The sequence below is a fragment of the Rhinoderma darwinii genome, chromosome 2 (assembly GCF_050947455.1).
Source record: "Rhinoderma darwinii isolate aRhiDar2 chromosome 2, aRhiDar2.hap1, whole genome shotgun sequence".
Classification (NCBI taxonomy): Eukaryota; Metazoa; Chordata; class Amphibia; order Anura; family Rhinodermatidae; genus Rhinoderma; species Rhinoderma darwinii.
The window spans coordinates 39,676,000-39,693,079 of record NC_134688.1 but is presented as its reverse complement, the minus strand read 5'-3'; the positions used below and the strand labels follow the sequence as shown (position 1 = coordinate 39,693,079).

The following is a 17,080-nucleotide window of genomic DNA, read 5'->3' as shown; positions in this document are numbered from 1 at the left end:
ATATCATTCCCCCCGGCGTGGATGATCGGGACAACAGGTCCTTCCGTGTGCCACAACCTCTGGCAGTAACTGCACCCACCGTAGTCCCCGGACACCTCTCCAGTGGACGTCGGCCTGTGAGAGGCCCAAATTCGGACCCAACGGCCTCCGTACTGCTCGGACCGCCGCCCAATGCACATATGAGTGCCCCAGGATCCACACCTGGGGGCGCCGAGACCCTAACAAAAGAAAAGTCAAGCTAAATTCCCGGACAAAGGATACAGACAGGAATAGCATAACACGATACCCTAAGGAAACTAGGAAGGAGGGGAGGGGTGGGAAGGGGGGGGCATCAGGGGGAGGAGGAGAAAAAGGAAACTAACAGGGGAACCACCATGATTAATCACACTTTAAAACCAAATCCGGTCGCACATACGACTTATAGCTATTAGAACACCATCTACCCAAACGCATGATAGCCACTGAATCCAAGCCCAAGGCATCTGCTTCCGTGGCAGCGCCAATCCTAAACGAATGCGTGCCAAACTCGCCCTGTGGCAGCCCCAGGTACTTTAGCCCGGCCTTAAAAACCGCCTCAAATTGAAAACGCGACATCGCTGAACCATTTTGATGTATCAAGAATTGAGCCCCGGGCGCCCGTACAGACATAAATTCTTGAACCAACCTTACCGGACACTCCTGGCCCCCAATCTTCCTAATAGACAACCAAGCTCCCCTCCCTGCCGTATCTGTCTTTGACCTCCGAACGCAGACCCGGAGGGAATCCCCCAAAACCACCACATCAGATCCGAGGAGCCCACCGCTTGTGTTCACGCTGGGTGGAACCAGCTCACTAACCCGTAATGCGGCGAAGAAAGCCAAAGAAAAAGCTGCGCCAAACAACGAAACCTCATTCATCCCGGCACACAAAACACAACACGGATAGAAGCCGACCCAAGAGCGCAAAAGATACTGGACGCCTCGTGTCCCTGGAAAACGCCTCTTTCCTCCACCCTTTCAAAGACTGCCCAACAACAAATTATTTTGTAACATCTCTACATCCCCACAATTTTAACATAAAGGCCACACCTGCTAAATGTTTTCCTGCAGTGGCCGCACTGCAACCCTCCTGACGTAACTGCACCAAGCTTGCAAGGGTGATATCAAGGTGACAACCATCCTGTAATGGGAAATTACCCCCCGCAATCTCCAACCACCGATCCCACGCTCTGCAATGACTCTTCCAAGTCGCTGGCACCACAGAACCCCTCAACAGTCTCATAAGTTGTCCTCGACCAGGGCCCATAAGTGAAGGGGGGGGGACGGACTCCCCTTCTGCCAAAGCTGCCGGGTGCAATTCCCGAAACCAGGACATCTGTGAACGAGACAAAGCATCGGCCATCACATTACGGACTCCCGGAACATGTTTTGCACGAAACCACACATTTAACTCCAAACATTTTAAAACCAACCATCGTAATAACGCTAATACCGGCAATGAACTAGACGACAAACCGTTCACCGCGTGCACCACCGCCATGTTGTCTGTCCAAAATACAATCCGCTTATTCACCATCACGCTACCCCACAACTCTATAGCAACTATAATCGGAAACAACTCCAATAACGTCAAATTACGTAGCAAACCTAACTCCCCCCAATGTGAGGGCCAAGGGGGATCTACACCAACTTCGGCCCAAAATTGCTCCAAAACCATCACTCCCAGCTGCATCCGTGAACAATTCCAAATCTATATTAGACAACTCAGCGTCCTGACACACCGACCTACCATTAAATGAACTCAAAAAGGAATGCCAGACAAACAAATCCTTTTTCATCCAGGACGTTACCCGGATGAAATCATTCGGTTTCAATATACCCCTAGTGGCTAAGGACAAACGCCTAGAAAAAACACAACCCATTGGAATTATCCGACAGGCAAACACCAGCAGTCCCAATAACGACTAACTGTTTTAACGTCACTTTTTTAGACCCCATGACCTGGTCAACTTGCGACACCAGACTTGCCAATTTGTCATCAGGCAAGCGAAAAATCATCTGCATGGTATCAATCTCAATGCCCAAAAATGACAAAACAGTTACCGGGCCTTCAGTCTTGTCTTCCGAAATAGGTACCCCAAAACGCGACATTACCTGTCGAAACACCCGTAGCAACGTGCTGCACAACCCAGAGCCCGCAGGGCCCACAAAAAGAAAATCATCCAAATAATGAATGACCGAAGCAAAACCAGATTCCAAACGAACTACCCATTCTAGAAAGGACGCAAACATTTCAAAGTAACTACACGATATGGAACAACCCATGGGAAGGCACATATCAACATAAAAAGCATTATCTAAATAACAACCCAGCAGGTGAAAACACTCCGGATGAACCGGCAGTAAACGAAAAGCCGCTTCAATATCTGACTTGGCTAACAACGCACCCTGTCCTGCCGCCTGTACCAGCCTCACTGCAACATCGAAAGATGTATACGAAACCGCCGCATCCGCCCTGGGAATCCCATCGTTAACAGAACCGCCACGAGGAAAGGAAAGGTGATGAATCAGCCTAAACTTCCCCCGCTCCTTCTTCGGAACTAAGCCAAGGGGGGAAACTCGCAGATTCGAATATGGCGGCTCGCAGAATGGACCTGCCATTCTCCCTAACTCCACCTCTTTCGCCAATTTTAGACGCGCAATGCCAACATTCTCATTGATCGACTTCAAATTGTCAGCCAACGACAATGTTGCAGAATATTCAAAAGGAATCTCAAAACCAAACGAAAACCCGCTAGTGAGCACCTCTGCTTCCCACCTCCTGTGGTATGGCTCTAACCATGGGACCATCTCGAGAATGTTCACCGGCGTTCTCCGCTGCGCCGGAAGGAGGTGCCTTGACCGGCTGCTTGCCTCTCCGGAAACACCGGAGCGCCGAATGAGCGCCCCCACAGATGGAGCATTCATGTCGGAATTTGCACATGGCAAAGAACCGACAGTGGCCCTTGTTGTAGAGCCAACAGGCCCCCGTGGGCCTAGCGGCCGCAGCTCCAGGGGCGGGACCTGCTCCACTGAGACCAAAGACCAAATATCCACAAATTCATTCTTCCAAATCTTGTCCTTGGTCTCAGCTGACAAATGAGTCCCGAGAGGAGCGACCCCACAAAACAAAGAATCTCGAAACGTCAAACTAGCGAAAGTATTTTCTCTCTCAGACGGGAGCTTAGCCGCCCCTGGTGGCACAGAGGGAACCGACGTTCCCTCATTCACATTCAAACCAGCCACCACGGCTTTTAAAACGGAAATCAAATCGGCACCCGAAGCATTAGATTTATTAAGCCATGCGTCACCGCTGGCCGACTCACCGCTCCCAGAGGTCCCACCGACTCCAGAGGGTCCGTCAGCCACTTGCCGCGGCACTGGAACCACGGCCTGAACCTCCTCCACCGGCCCGGCGGGAGGGACAACCTGGGACAGCTGCTCACGATCCACCGACAAGTGCCGCACCTCCCGGCGTCGACTGTGTCTCTGCGGCCGTGACGATCTCCGCGACGACCTCCTCCACGACCCTGACGAGGCAGATGCCGATGTCGCTGACGAGGAGGAGAATCCCTCACTGGAAGACGAGGAAGACCGCCGACCATGCCTCTTCACTCCACCTGATCTGCGACGTCTGTGATGGCCGCGATGACGATGTCTTCCAGCTCGGCGTTTCCTCCCTCGCCTGGAACGCTCCCTCACCGGACCTGCAGGAGAAAAATGAGACAAGGCAGGAGAAGGGCAAAACGGGTCCACCGCTCCCCTGACCCTATCCTCACTAGCACGCTCCCCTCCCGGCCTCGACCCCTGCTGACAGGGAACCGGGGGAGATTGGAGTTGAGAAGCAGCAGGCGCAGCAGAAGCACCCGCCCCAGGGCTATGCCGCGTATTCACCGCTCGCTTCCCTGTACTCGCCGCCATCTTCTTTCCATGGGCGCCGCCATCTTGTTTCCTGGCCGACCTGCGCCGGCCAGGAAGTCCCGCCTCTGTTCTCCCCACAGCCATTTCCGGCTGCACAGAGAACAGAACGGGGAGCGATGGCGTCGGCCCCGGCGGCTCACGGGAACCGGAAGTAAGTCCCAGCTCCCGCGAACATGCCTCGTGGTACGCGACCATGGCGGACCAGTTACCTGGGCCCGCCATACTCACCCCGCTGTCCCGGAAATCGGCCGCCGCATCCGTGCCCGCAACTGCAGCTCGAGGTGGGTTGTACCGTGCCTGCGCCGGTTTCACAGCAGCCCTCTTACCGCCATGGGGAGGGACGCCAGCGCGACGAGTGGACGGGGGGGGGGGGGGGGGGGGGAGGGCAGCACTATGTCGACCGACGAGGCGCCAGGCGAAATAGGCCTAGGGGACATGCTGGGACCAGCGCACAACGGTGCAGCAGTCATAGCGCCCCGAACAGCAACGGGGCTAGGGCTCAAACGAACTGGGGGGCGAATAACGCGTTGCGGCCTACCTCGGGTAGCCGCTCCCGGCTGTTCCATGACACGCTCTGATCCACTTCGTCCCCCATCAGCTAGCAGGGATTCCAGCCAGGCAGGCCCTTCCAACGCCACCCGCTGTGCAACCTGCCGCAAAAGATCTTCCGCCATCAGTCCTGAAGGATCACGCTCCGAATCTTCCAGCAGCAGCAAAGGTGTTTCTTCCACTGCAGCTTGAAGGTAAGAGGGCTTTCTGCCCCAAACCCCTGCCTTATATCTTCTTAACCACGCCCCTCAACCCCTTGTTCACCAATCCTGGTCCTGGGCATTATTAAAACGTTCCATCCTTCTTAACCCCTTGCAGTCCCTGACACTCTCCCTAGGCGCTTCAGTGTCTGCAAAGAACTCAGGCCAGACCCCCTAAATATGGATCCTAGAACCGATACAAAAAAAAAAACACACACCAGGACCCCCCCTAAAAAATACAGATGCCTCATTTATAGATCCCAGAATAGATGCAAAACTATCCATTTAAAGCTCCCAGACCAGACCCCAAATTACCACTTTACATACCCAAGACCAGACATTTAGATACTCCCCTCCTTGTGCTTCCTTCGGCTCCTGTGCACCACCGCCAACACCGCCCTGGTGCCGATCAGCATCGGGGCGTTGTCTGCAGTGTCGCTTGGCAGCGAAGGAAAGTGCAGGAACAGGAGGAGGGTAGTGTGTGTGGCACTCAGGTTTGCTGGCGCTTTCAGAAGTTTTGCAGATCTCCCCTTTTTCCGGGAGTCTCCTAGACTGCATGTTTTATTATACCTATACTGAGTCACTTAACACATTACCCAACTTTACTAATTAATTAAGTAAAGAAACCGGTTTTATTGGAAAATTGTGGGAATGGCCACAGCTTTATTAACAACGTTTATCACATGGCCCTGAAGTAACCACTTCTCATTAGCATATCTGTGATGCCGCCCACTGTGAAGCAGCACGCATGTAGGTTCTTCTCACAAATTTTAACTCTTCAGAGCCTATCTCCGCGCCATTGTGACATCTGAAAAAACAAAGAAAAACCACAGAAACACAAAAAAGTCAATTAACGGACAGGCCATAAAAGACACGGCAAAAGAAACGCAAGGAAATGAAAACAGAGACAAGACACAAATAACAACCAAATCTACCTCACGCGGGAGGAGCGTGTGCAGCTACAGCAGGTAAGAGAGTGAACTATACTTGACCTCACATATTTATACTCTCTTAACCCCTCCTCTATCCCCTTAGCCCACCAATCCCTGCTCCTAATTTTCCCACACTTATCCCCCCCCCCTTTCTCTCCCCTATCACATACAGTCCCAGGCACTTTCTCTATATGTTTTCGTGCCTCAAGACTTTCTGAGAGAGTTGGCACCTATGGCATCTATACCTGGCTTTGGCACAAAAAACGACATCATAAACTGCATTTGTGATTCCAGCCTAAGAAATGAGTCCAGGCCTACTGTTCACTGGTGATTGTTTTAGGCTGGGTTCACACACCCTATTTACGGACGTAATTCGGGTGTTTTAGCCCCGAATTACGTCCGAAAATACGGCTCCAAAGCGTCGGCACACATCTGCCCATTCATTTGAATGGGTTTTACGATGTTCTGTGCCAACGGTCTTTTTTTTTTACGTGCCGCTGTCAAAAGACGGCGCGTAAAAAAGACGCCCGCGTCAAAGAAGTGCCTGTCACTTCTTGAGACGTAATTGGAGACGTTTTCCATTGACTCCATGGAAAAACAGCTCCAATTACGTCCGTAATGGAGGCAGCGAAAAGCGCCTGCACACGCCATTACGTCTGAAATTACGGACCTGTTTTCTCCTGAAAACAGCACCGTAATTTCAGACGTAACGGAGGCTGCCGTGTGAACATACCCTTAGAATAAAATCTCTTCTCCAGATTGTTTGACCAAAGTTTTGTTTAGAGACCTGTGGATCTCCTTAGAAGCTAAGGGGCACTAAATTTGTAAAATACGTTGGGGAGGATTTATTAACACTGTCTTGGACTTCGTTCACATCTGCGCTAGTTCTCCGTTCCGACGTTCCATCGGCGCTTTTCTGTCGGAACGGAGCCCTGGCAGACACAAACGGAAACCAGAGGTTTCCGTTTCCATCACCATTTCAATGGTGATGGATCCAGTGCCAATGGTTTCCGTTTGTCTCCGTTGTGCCAGGGTTCCGTCGGTTTGACGGATCAATAGCGTCGTCAACTTTGTAAAAAAAAACGGTGTGCATTTCTGTAAGTATTTTTTGCCATATGCACCAAATCAACTTTTTTTCAGACCCACCCATTAGGCCACGTGCCCCTGCAGCCGGTTAGCACCAGACTAGTCTTGGATTTTTTGGTACAGTGCAATGTATGTTTAACAGGTTTCAATTTCGCAGGCTGCTTTATCTGATTTTTTTTGTCCTAATTTTTCATCGATTTTACCCATTACTATGTAATGTATAAAATTTACAATAAAAACGGGATGGATATCGGCAGTATATTTACTGTATATATTTTTTGGTAACTGATTTTAGGCCATTTCACAGCAGATAAAATGTATTGGCACATGAACATAGGACCTGGTGGTTGACTGTATATCCTTTATTGCCAACCACAATGCCTATGCGCCCACCACTGCAAGGCTACATACACAAGTTGCGGAATTTGATGCGAAAACTTCACATCAAAACAGCAAATAAACGCAGGTAATTCTGAAGTAAAATGCGCACTTAATATTCTGTGATTTTTTTTTATTTTATGGGTTTTTAGTTGCGGATTTTACATTATTAGAACCCATGCACATGACCGTAAAAATCGTCAGCAATTATGGACGCATTCACGTCTATTGTTCACGGAGACCTTCCCGTTTATTTACGGGAAGGTGTCCGGGCTGCAGAAGTGTACCGCAAAAGATAGGACATGTCCTATCTTTTGCTTCTTACGGTCCGTGGTCCCATACTTTGTATGGGAGTACAAGCCGAAAATGAAGGCGGCTGTCTGTTGCCGGCCGTGCCTGCAATAGTGGCCTGTGATTACGGGCACGGCCATGTGTATGGGGCCTAATGTGGATTTTGGTGCATTTTTTAAAATAAACTTGGTAGATACAATTTTGAGATGGGAACGCAAGATAAATTGACATGCGCAATTTTACAATCCGCACCACAGGTCAATTTACGAGCACCTCTACCTACTACAGCAGGTGCCATTTATAATATTGGTGTCTTTTTATGTGGGGACAAATCACCCCAACTACCCCCTCCACTTTGATTGGCTTAAAATACGTCAGTTTTAGTAAATATGGGTCAATGAGGTAGAGGTATTAAATCTAGTGCAAAGGAAAAGTGAGAAAAATGAGAGCTAAATCCTGATTGGTTGCTATGGGTAACTGCTCCAGCTTTCCTTTGCACCAGTTTTGATATCTCTCTCCCATAGCGTGAAAGGGATTTATTTTTGTAAATCTGTAAAATACTGGTAAGGCAAAAGTGAGACATGAGAATGTACCATATACAGTATATTGTAATATATGTTCCTCACATTTGAATTGGGGTGAAGACACACGTAGCAATGTGGCCGAAAAATACACCGACATGTGGTTTTACTGTGTATTTTTCAAACACATCGTGGTCTTTGCCTCCATTTTTGAGAAATCGCTTAGGCCCTATGCACACGTGGCAGATTTTGTGCTAGCTGCAGAAGTAACCCTGTTCAGATGAATAAAACTGAGTTACAGTCGCAGAGATTTCTTCAACAAAATATGCAGCCTGTGCAGGGGGTCCATTCAGATGTTGCGGTTACAATCGTTTCTGAAAACCGCAAGCATTTTTAACGTAATTTGGTGCATTTTCCTATGCGGTTGCAGCTTTTACCACTGTCACGAAAAGCGCATTAAATCGCAGTCTGACACATTCTAACCGCACCTACACTGCAACGTTTGATAGGACCTGGCTGGATTCACACACCACGTATTTTTACAGATTTTGTTACAGATTTTTTTTAGTCAAAGCCAAAAGTGCTTTTAAAAGTTATGGGAAATATAAGGGTCCATTCACACGTTGCAGTTAAAAACACATCCTAAAAAAGCATGTGTTTTTACCACTATTTAATGCGTTTTTTCGATACAGCTGCGGTAAAAAAAAACACATCCGCATCAAAGGATACATCAAATCACAATAAAACCGTATGCGTTTTTTAAAACGCAGGTTTTTTTTTATGTGGTTCTAACCTCAGTGTGAATGGGCCCTAAGGCCAGAATCACACACACAGTTTTGATGCAGTTTTTCCCTCAGTTTCTTGAGCCAAACGCAGAAGTGGACACAAAAGAAAGGAGATGCATCAGGCTTTTCTTTATACATTTTCTATTGGATCCACTTCATGCTTGGGCTTAAAAAAAAACTGAACCAGAAACTGCCACAAAAACTGCATCAAAACTGTGTGTGATCATGGCCTAAAGGAAAAAGGGATGCGCCTTTTTTCTGAATCTACTACTAGCTTTAGTTAAAACAAACAAGCAATGTGTGAATCGACTTTAATGCTGGGTTTCCACGTTGCAAAAATCATGTCAAGTATCGTGGGAAATCCGCATTTTGTCTGCAATGTCTGAACCCAACCATGCATTTTGATACCAGGCCTGATTACATGGCTATAACTTTCACATGTGACTCGTATAGAAAGCTTCATTAACACACCTGTTCTCAAGGAGGGAGACGGCTTTTAAGTTCAGTTGTCGTTCCTGCTGCAGTTGTGCGGGAGGAAAAAAAAAAAAAAGATGAGAAGACGAAGGAGAAGAGCGGGTGTAAATTGTGGAAGAGCCTTGGATGCAAGGAAGGCTCTGAAGCCTGAAAGTAAAGGCCTGACCAGTGTGGCTCTTGGGAGTATTGGGCAGCCTTACCCCCAAGAGGAGAGCAGGGTAGGGAACTGTATGAATTGTAACTTTAGAAGGTGGCAAAGCAATGGGTATGATGAGATTAAAGGGTTAAGAAGGCGGAAAAGCAGACAAGGAGTCAAACCTGAACCTCAGAAGAACTTGGTGCCTTCAAAAGAGAAAAGCCGCCCGAGGAACAGCCGCTTCTCCAATATTGAGAACGTGACCCTGGTCTCCAAACTAATGCCAGTGTATGAGCTACTACTGGGCAAGTACAAGTCCTCCACCCCCTTATTAAAGAGGACTCAGATGTGGCAGCAGATCTGTGATTCCGTCAACACCGTGGGGAACGAGCGGCGTTTCATCAACCATTGCAAGAAGAGATTTCATGATATAAAGTGGCAGCTGAAAAACAAACTCAACCGAGAGAAAAAACTTGTGGGTAATCGAGCTGGACCCGTCCAGATGAAATACACGCAGTATGAGGAGGATCTGAAGAAACTCCTACCGGCTGAAGTCATTGATGGGATAGAATTCTTTGTTTCGGATCATCCTCAAGAGCTGTGCCCGCGGGAAGAGGCTGGTAAGTGCGGTTCATTGTATTCTTTACACCGTAGTAATGGGGATCCGTTTCTATATCGATATCACAGTGCAGCTAAATCTTATCTAGTTCATTTTATCCTCAAAATTGTTGCGATTTTGACCATTTGGAGCCAGGATCAGTAGCAATTAGTTTACAATACCTCCTGGGCTAGGGTGTTCCTGTGCCAAGCAGGGGTGTTGGTAGACTCTGAAAACACCTGGGGCACTGGTGGAGGACATGGATACAATTAAATGTGGTGCCAACAGGCCCAGGGCACATGCTGGCAATACCACTGATTCTAGGCAGTGAATGTATACATTGTTTTTAGGAGCAAAAAATAGCGCAAATTGTGTTATTCATCAGAATGTTAACACTATATCATACATTTGGCGCAACATGCTATACGTGTTCCTTCCTCCCACCACCTTGTGGCTATCAGACTTTGCATCGCTATTTTGCGCCAATGAGGCACGCTGTTAAGTTTGGCACCCTTTTTTTTTTATTTTTTTTTTAAACTATGCCCCTTTGTCTTTGTAAACCGTGTGGTTTTGGTGCGCTACGCTACCACTAGGTGTACGGGCAACTCAAGCAGCAAAGAAAAAAGTCTTAACTGTTTAATAAATGACGACCTATAAGCCCTGGCATCTCTTGGGGCAGTGGCGTGCAGCATCTGGCTAACTGGCTGTTGTACAACTCTCAGCATGTCCTGACAGATGTAGGGGTCAGAGACCTATGTATGTGTTACTTTTATATAAACTGAGCGACAGAATTTATTTTCTATTGCCTCCCGGTTTCACAATTTTGGCTTTAAAAATACCACTTGACAGTAGGGATACATGGTGTGAATTTCTGCAGCCCGTGTACAGTTGCAGTAGAGATGAGTTTGTCATACGACACAATGGCCCACATTTACTAAGACCTCGTGCACACGACTGTGTTCTGTCCATGATATACGGGCTGCATTTCCCAGACCGAACACTGTTCAGTGAGCCGGGCACCTAGCATCATAGTTATGTATAAGACTAGGTGTCCCTGCCTCTAAGCCGGAATACTGTCCCGTACTGAAACCAGTTTTACAGTAGTCCCGCGGGGAGGCAGTACAGGACTAGGACGCTAGGAGCCCAGCTCCCTGAACGGTGGGATCCGTCGTTCAGTATGTGGGATCCGTCAGGATGAAAAGCTTAGTCTACTACACTATTCTATCCTCCAAAAAAGGTATACTGACGAATACCAGCATGACGGAGACCGAAAGGACACTCTTCTGGACTAATGGAGCCCTATGGACACGTTTAGCATGTATGTCAGGAGCTTTATCATCGTACACACTTAGACCCCATGCACAAGGCCGTGACCGTAATCAAGGCCTGCGATTGCAGGCACGGCCGGCCACCCACATTTTTCGGGCCAGACAAGTATGGAAGCACGGGCCGTAAAACACGAAAAAATAGACATGCTCCATAATTCACGGCACAGTTCAATGGCACGGACACCCTTCCGTAGTGATACGGAAAGGTGTCCGTGACCAATAGAACTGAATGGAACCGTTATTACGGGCCGCAATTGCGGTCCGTCATCACGGGCGTTTTTACAGTCGTGTGCATAAGGGCTTAACGTAGTGTGCACAGAGCCTAAGGACATGTTCAGCCACCTTATCACAAGGCATATTTTTTGCTCGTACGAGGTACCAATATACTCTGAAGTTCTGAGGTGTATTTTCACGCTACTGAATTAAAGAAAAAAAAAAAAAACTCAGGAAAAAAGTTTTGTAAAAAAACAAAGTGACCTGTCCCTTAATCATTCTACACGTGGATTTTCTCTTGACGCTACAAAAGACTCTGAAAATCTGAGCTACAAAACCTGGATTTAGATTATTTTTTTTAAGTCTGAACAAATACTGTGTGAACATACCCTAGTGCCTTATTCAGACGAGCGTATAAATTGGCCAGGTGATGGCTTTTTTTGTTTTTTTTTTATAACGGTCGTCACATAGCTGCATGTAATTCTATGGGGCTATTCACACAGCTGTTTTAACGGAGCGTGTGAAGGGTCCGTGAAATAATAGGTCTTGCCCTATTTTTGTCTGTTTTCACGGATCCCTCAATAGACTTAAATCGCTGGGAACCATGAAAACGGTTCCTGCACGGGTGCGAATTGGCCATGAAAAAGGCAGTTTTTCACGGCCGATTTGAGACCCACTCGTTTGAATAAGGTTTAAGACTGATGTTGAGGGAATGTAGAATAAGGGTATGTGTACACACAAACTCAAAAAGTCTGAAAATACGGAGCTGGTTTCAAGGGAAAACGGCTCCTGATTTTCAGCTGTTTTTTAAGGGTATGTTCACACGGCCAAATTTCAGACGTATACGAGGCGTATTATGCCTCGTTTTACGTCTGAAAATACGGCTCCAATACGTCGGCAAACATCTGCCCATTCATTTGAATGGGTTTGCCGACGTACTGTGCAGACGACCTGTTATTTACGCGTCGTCGTTTGACAGCTGTCAAACGACGACTCGTAAAAATACAGCCTCGTCAAAAGAAGTGCAGGACACTTATATACATTATATGCAGGACACTTATATACATTATATGCAGGACACTTCTTTCAGACGTTTTTGGAGCTGTTTTCTCATAGACTCCAATGAAAACAGCTCCAAAAACGGACGTAAAAAACGCTGCGAAAAATGCGAGTTGGTAAAAAAACGTCTGAAAAGCACGGCCGTTTTTAGAGCTGTTTTTTCTATAGAGTATGAACAACTGCTCCAAAAATGGCTGAAGTGACATGCACTTCCTTTTCACGGACATTTTTTTACGTGGCAGTTTTGAAAAACGGCCCATCGGAACAGCGCCATTTTCCCATTGAAATCAATGGGCAGATGTTTGGGGGCGTTCTGCATCCGATTTTTCGGGACATTTACGGCCCAAAAAACTGCTGTAAACACTTTGTGTGGACATACCCTAATTGTGATAAGAGTGGGGGGAAATGTCTGAAGCCACATCCTAAGGCCAGGGCTACACCTAGACCTTTTTGTAGTGCTACTAATTGATTTGAACTCTTGAGCAAGAACTGCAGTCCACAAGATGTACGCAGCTTATTGTATTCATTTGGACTGCAGCTGTAGCTCAAGAGTTCAAATCAATCAGTAGCGCCCTAAAAAGTAAAAATGTATAACGTCCACATCCGAAACACCTTTACCTCCTGTCCTGTAAACTTCTATGTCGGGGTCCTTCACTAATAGACTATGTATAGATCACCGCTTAGTAACAAAATGTAGAAGATTCAGTTTCCAGCTAATTCTAATACTAAAATTCTTCCTTTATTTACAGGACCCTCCCAGTGTACCCAGCAGAATGGCCAAAAGCTACTGCTAGAAGAAAAGTCCTCACAAGAGCTGCAAAATATCTCCAAGCTTAAAGAACTACAAACACCATTATATACTGGTCTCTTAGATGGACAATGGTCAATGCTCTCAGACCTCCGTTCTACCTTGCCTGTAGAATCAACTACTGTACGGTCTATGAACTTCTCCACTGATCACCTAGACCTACAGCCTGGACATCCTGTTTATCCAAGAAAACCCAAAGTCCATCCCTCTCGACACACTGTAGAACGTTCACCTCAGACCGCACCAAACGCGGCTCGTAATGAAGGTGCACATCTACTTAAGGTTTTGAAGGCCACCCAGAAGCTATTTCGAAAGAGCATGAATCATAGGCTAAACCGCCTTCACTCAGATGTTGGCCACTTCAACAAGTGCGTTGCTGAAAGGAATTCAATGGCGAATGACATGCTAAGGCTACAAAGTGAGAGGAATGGCATATTGCATCAAATGAACATACAACTTGGCAAGCTTGCTGAAGGTATAGGGCAGCTGACCAATCAGCGACCAGCTGAGGGTATTCTGCTCCATGACTTTCCATAAAGGCAGAACTCGAAGAGTAGGAGACGGAATCGCCGCAAGTCTTCAAGCCCAAGAAGTGCAACGCTCCTTGAGAATAACCTCTTCAGCCATGACCTGCTTATCTGAGCAAGGGTTCATGCTCGGTGCAGACCGTAAAACTGGAATTTGATTAATGTAAAAAAAGTTATCCTGGTCAAACAGGCTTTTTGCTTGTTGGTTTGATGTAATGTGTATAAATATAGACATAGATTATAGTTTATTTTTCATTTATTTTGCCATTGTATAATTATAACAATTTTATTTAAAATTTTGGTTTGTTTAAGAAATGTTATTGTAGGGACAAGGGACTACACTAAGGCGTGGGTGACGGATTGCATGTATATCAATGATAAGTATGTCAGTAAGAACCTCCTATTGGACAAATAAAGCTGGAAAGCAATAAAGTGAAAAAAAAAGGTAGATTTCAATTTTTCATAGTCTGTTTTGCTTAATACAGGATAAGGCCTGATTCACATGAATGTTGTATATGTCCGTGTGCTGTCCGTTAAAACAACGGGCAGCAAACGCACCTATGCAATTCAATGGGGCTATTCAGACATGCATGATCTTTCCGCTGCTAGAAACTTGTTGCATGTCCTATTCTAGCCTGTTTTTGCAGACCACACACCCATTGAAGTCTATGGGTGCGTGAAAATCACGGATAGCACACGGGTTTCATCCATGTGCTGTCTGTGTTTCACGCTACAGTTGCTAAGGTGAGGCTGAGAATTTTTATTGTTTTTTAAAATGTGCACCAACACTGACAAACTGATGCCACATGGGACAAACACTGGTGGAACTGCAACGCATGAAAACCGTGCTTTTTTGCGGACGCGAAATGGACACGTTTGTGTGAATCAGGCCTAAATGCCAGACTCTCCATCTGTTGTGAAACTACAACTCCTAGCATACCCTGAAAGCCACTGTTTTGCAAGAGCTGGAGAGCCACAGATGGAAGACACACCGTGTATAAAGGAAAGACACACCGAGACTTTTAAATCTGTTCTGGTACACTTTTTATATATATATATATATATTTTTTTTTTGGGGGAGACGACTTATATTTCTTTAGGCCTGGTTCTCACAACCCATCTTGGTGCCGTTTGTTTTTAGCCAAACACAGAAGTGGACACCAGAGGAGACGTATCAGTCTTTTCTGTCTACCTCTCCATATGTTCCATTAGAGCACATGGACATCAGGGTTGCCAACCTCTACTTCAGTGATTTTTGGACAACTGAGCTAAAAAAAAATAATCACTGAACATTTTTACGGACACGTTACAAAATTAAGAGTTAGGGCTTATTCACACTAATGTGTTTTACGTCCTTGCTACGCGTGCGATTTTCTCGCGCGTCGAACGGACCTATATAGGTTAATGAATGGGGCCGTTCAGACTGTCAGTGAATTTCACGCAGCGTATTTGCGCTGCGTGAAACATGACATGTCCTATATTTGCCTGTGTGTCGTGCTGCACGCACCCATTGAAGTCAATGGGTGCGTGCAAATCGCACTTGGCACACGGAAGCACTTCCGGGTGCCGCGCGTGATTCGCGCAACACGTGCTTTTCTGTTTACAAACATAAAAACAGTGTCATAATGATGCACCATATGCTGATGACACACAGAACTTTTGCGCGTGTAAAACGCACACGCTCGTGTGAATCCGGCCTTAGTGGTAACTCCGCTATTGATTCCGTCGGAAAACCGGAAACCTGCCAGAATGGTGACTAATGGAAACCATTAGCGATTTTTTTTTTCCGTCACCATTGCTATCAATGGTGACTGAAACGGAAGATGTGGTTTCACTTTCCGTTGCAGGGTTCACCCGACGGAAACCTCAGACGGAACGGAAATGAACGGTGATGTGAACAGGCCCCAAGAGCAGCTCCTGTTCTGGCGGACTCCAGCCATCCGTGGCAATTTATTTGCATGAATGCCGTGTAATAGTACATGTCCCTTGCTTCTGTTTGTCGAGGGTCCTGGGAGCCAGCCCATGATGTTCAGCAGATTGCCGTGGTGGCTTCTTTCTGAAAGGGGTTGGGTTTTTCCTGTTTTTCTACAAAAAGTGGTAGTCAGGGAGAAAAAGTGGCCAAAAAAAAACCACAACTTCAGCATGCTGAACACACAACGCATCAAGGCAAAATTTCAGTGTGGGTTATTTTTTTTGACCACTAACTTCTTTCCTCTTGATGTTGTGTTCTCATGCACAGTTATTGCCTTTTATTTTCGGAAAAATTGTGGGGAACAAAACGTGTGTATGACGTAGAAAAGGTACACTGGTGTCTTCCTATGTTACAAAGGGGCCTTTGGGCCCCCTCCTACACCAAGGTTCTGTGTACTACCTCTGCATCTCATATTGATATGCCCCTGGGGCCATATTTTAATATGCAGTCTGCAAAACTCAACACACAGCATATCTATCAGATGTTTGTGATCTCCCCTAGTAAGTCAAGGGAACAAAAAATAAATTGTGATCAGGATAGATATTTTACATTTGTAGATCTGTATTGGGGATCGTTATTTGCGGGTGACCTTGCAACCATTACAAAAGATCTGATAAAGCTGGACTACTTGCTATAATCCTCCACAACCTTCTTTTCCTACATGGAGACATTGTTGTATTATGCTTACAGTAAGGGTATGTTCACAGAGTGTTTTCAGGTGTATTTCGGGGCGTTTACGCCTCGAAAAACGCCTGAAAAAAACGGAAGCGGAACGTCAACAAATATCTGACCATTCATTTCAATGGGAAATATGGCGTTCTGTTCCGATGGGGCATTTTTTTACGGCTCCTTTTGAAAAAAACGGCACGTAAAAAGATGCCCGCAAAAAAGAAGTGCATGTCACTTATTGGGATGTTTTTGGAGCTGTTTTTCATTGACTCTATAGAAAAACGGCTGTAAAAACGCCACAAAAATCGCAAGTTGCTTAACAAACATCTGAAAATCAGGAGCTGGTTTCCCTTGAAAACAGCTCTGTATTTTCAGACGTTTTTGAGTTTGTGTGTGTACATACCCTAAACCTGCAATTTTATCGCAACGACCAAATGTCGTTTTGCGGGCCCAACCTGAAGAGAATCTGTCACTAACATGGCACTCTTTAAATTAGGGCATTTAGTAGATGCTTTAATATTTATTTCCTTTTGCTTATTTAAAGGGGATTTGCCTGGTTTTATTGTTCTTTACGTAGCCCTCTTAGACCAGACTCGTACTGTGCTTTTGTGTTGC

At 46.4% G+C, this 17,080-nt stretch overlaps 1 protein-coding gene across 4 annotated transcripts in view; it reads left to right on the top strand.

Moving 5' to 3' along the window:
* The window catches only part of KBTBD3 (kelch repeat and BTB domain containing 3), a 32,931-nt gene that overhangs the window by 4,739 nt on the left and 11,112 nt on the right, over nt 1–17,080 (top strand). Inside the window, exons 2-3 of one of the 4 annotated variants that reach the window (XM_075851581.1) lie at nt 5,471–5,656; nt 7,014–7,172. The exons of 1 other annotated variant lie outside the window; for it this stretch is intronic. The gene's annotated coding sequence lies outside the window, so the exon portion shown is untranslated. Of the gene's footprint in view, nt 1–5,470; nt 5,657–7,001; nt 7,173–17,080 lie in introns of all 4 variants that reach the window. 2 more of the 4 variants (XM_075851580.1, XM_075851579.1) reach the window with 2 other exon arrangements.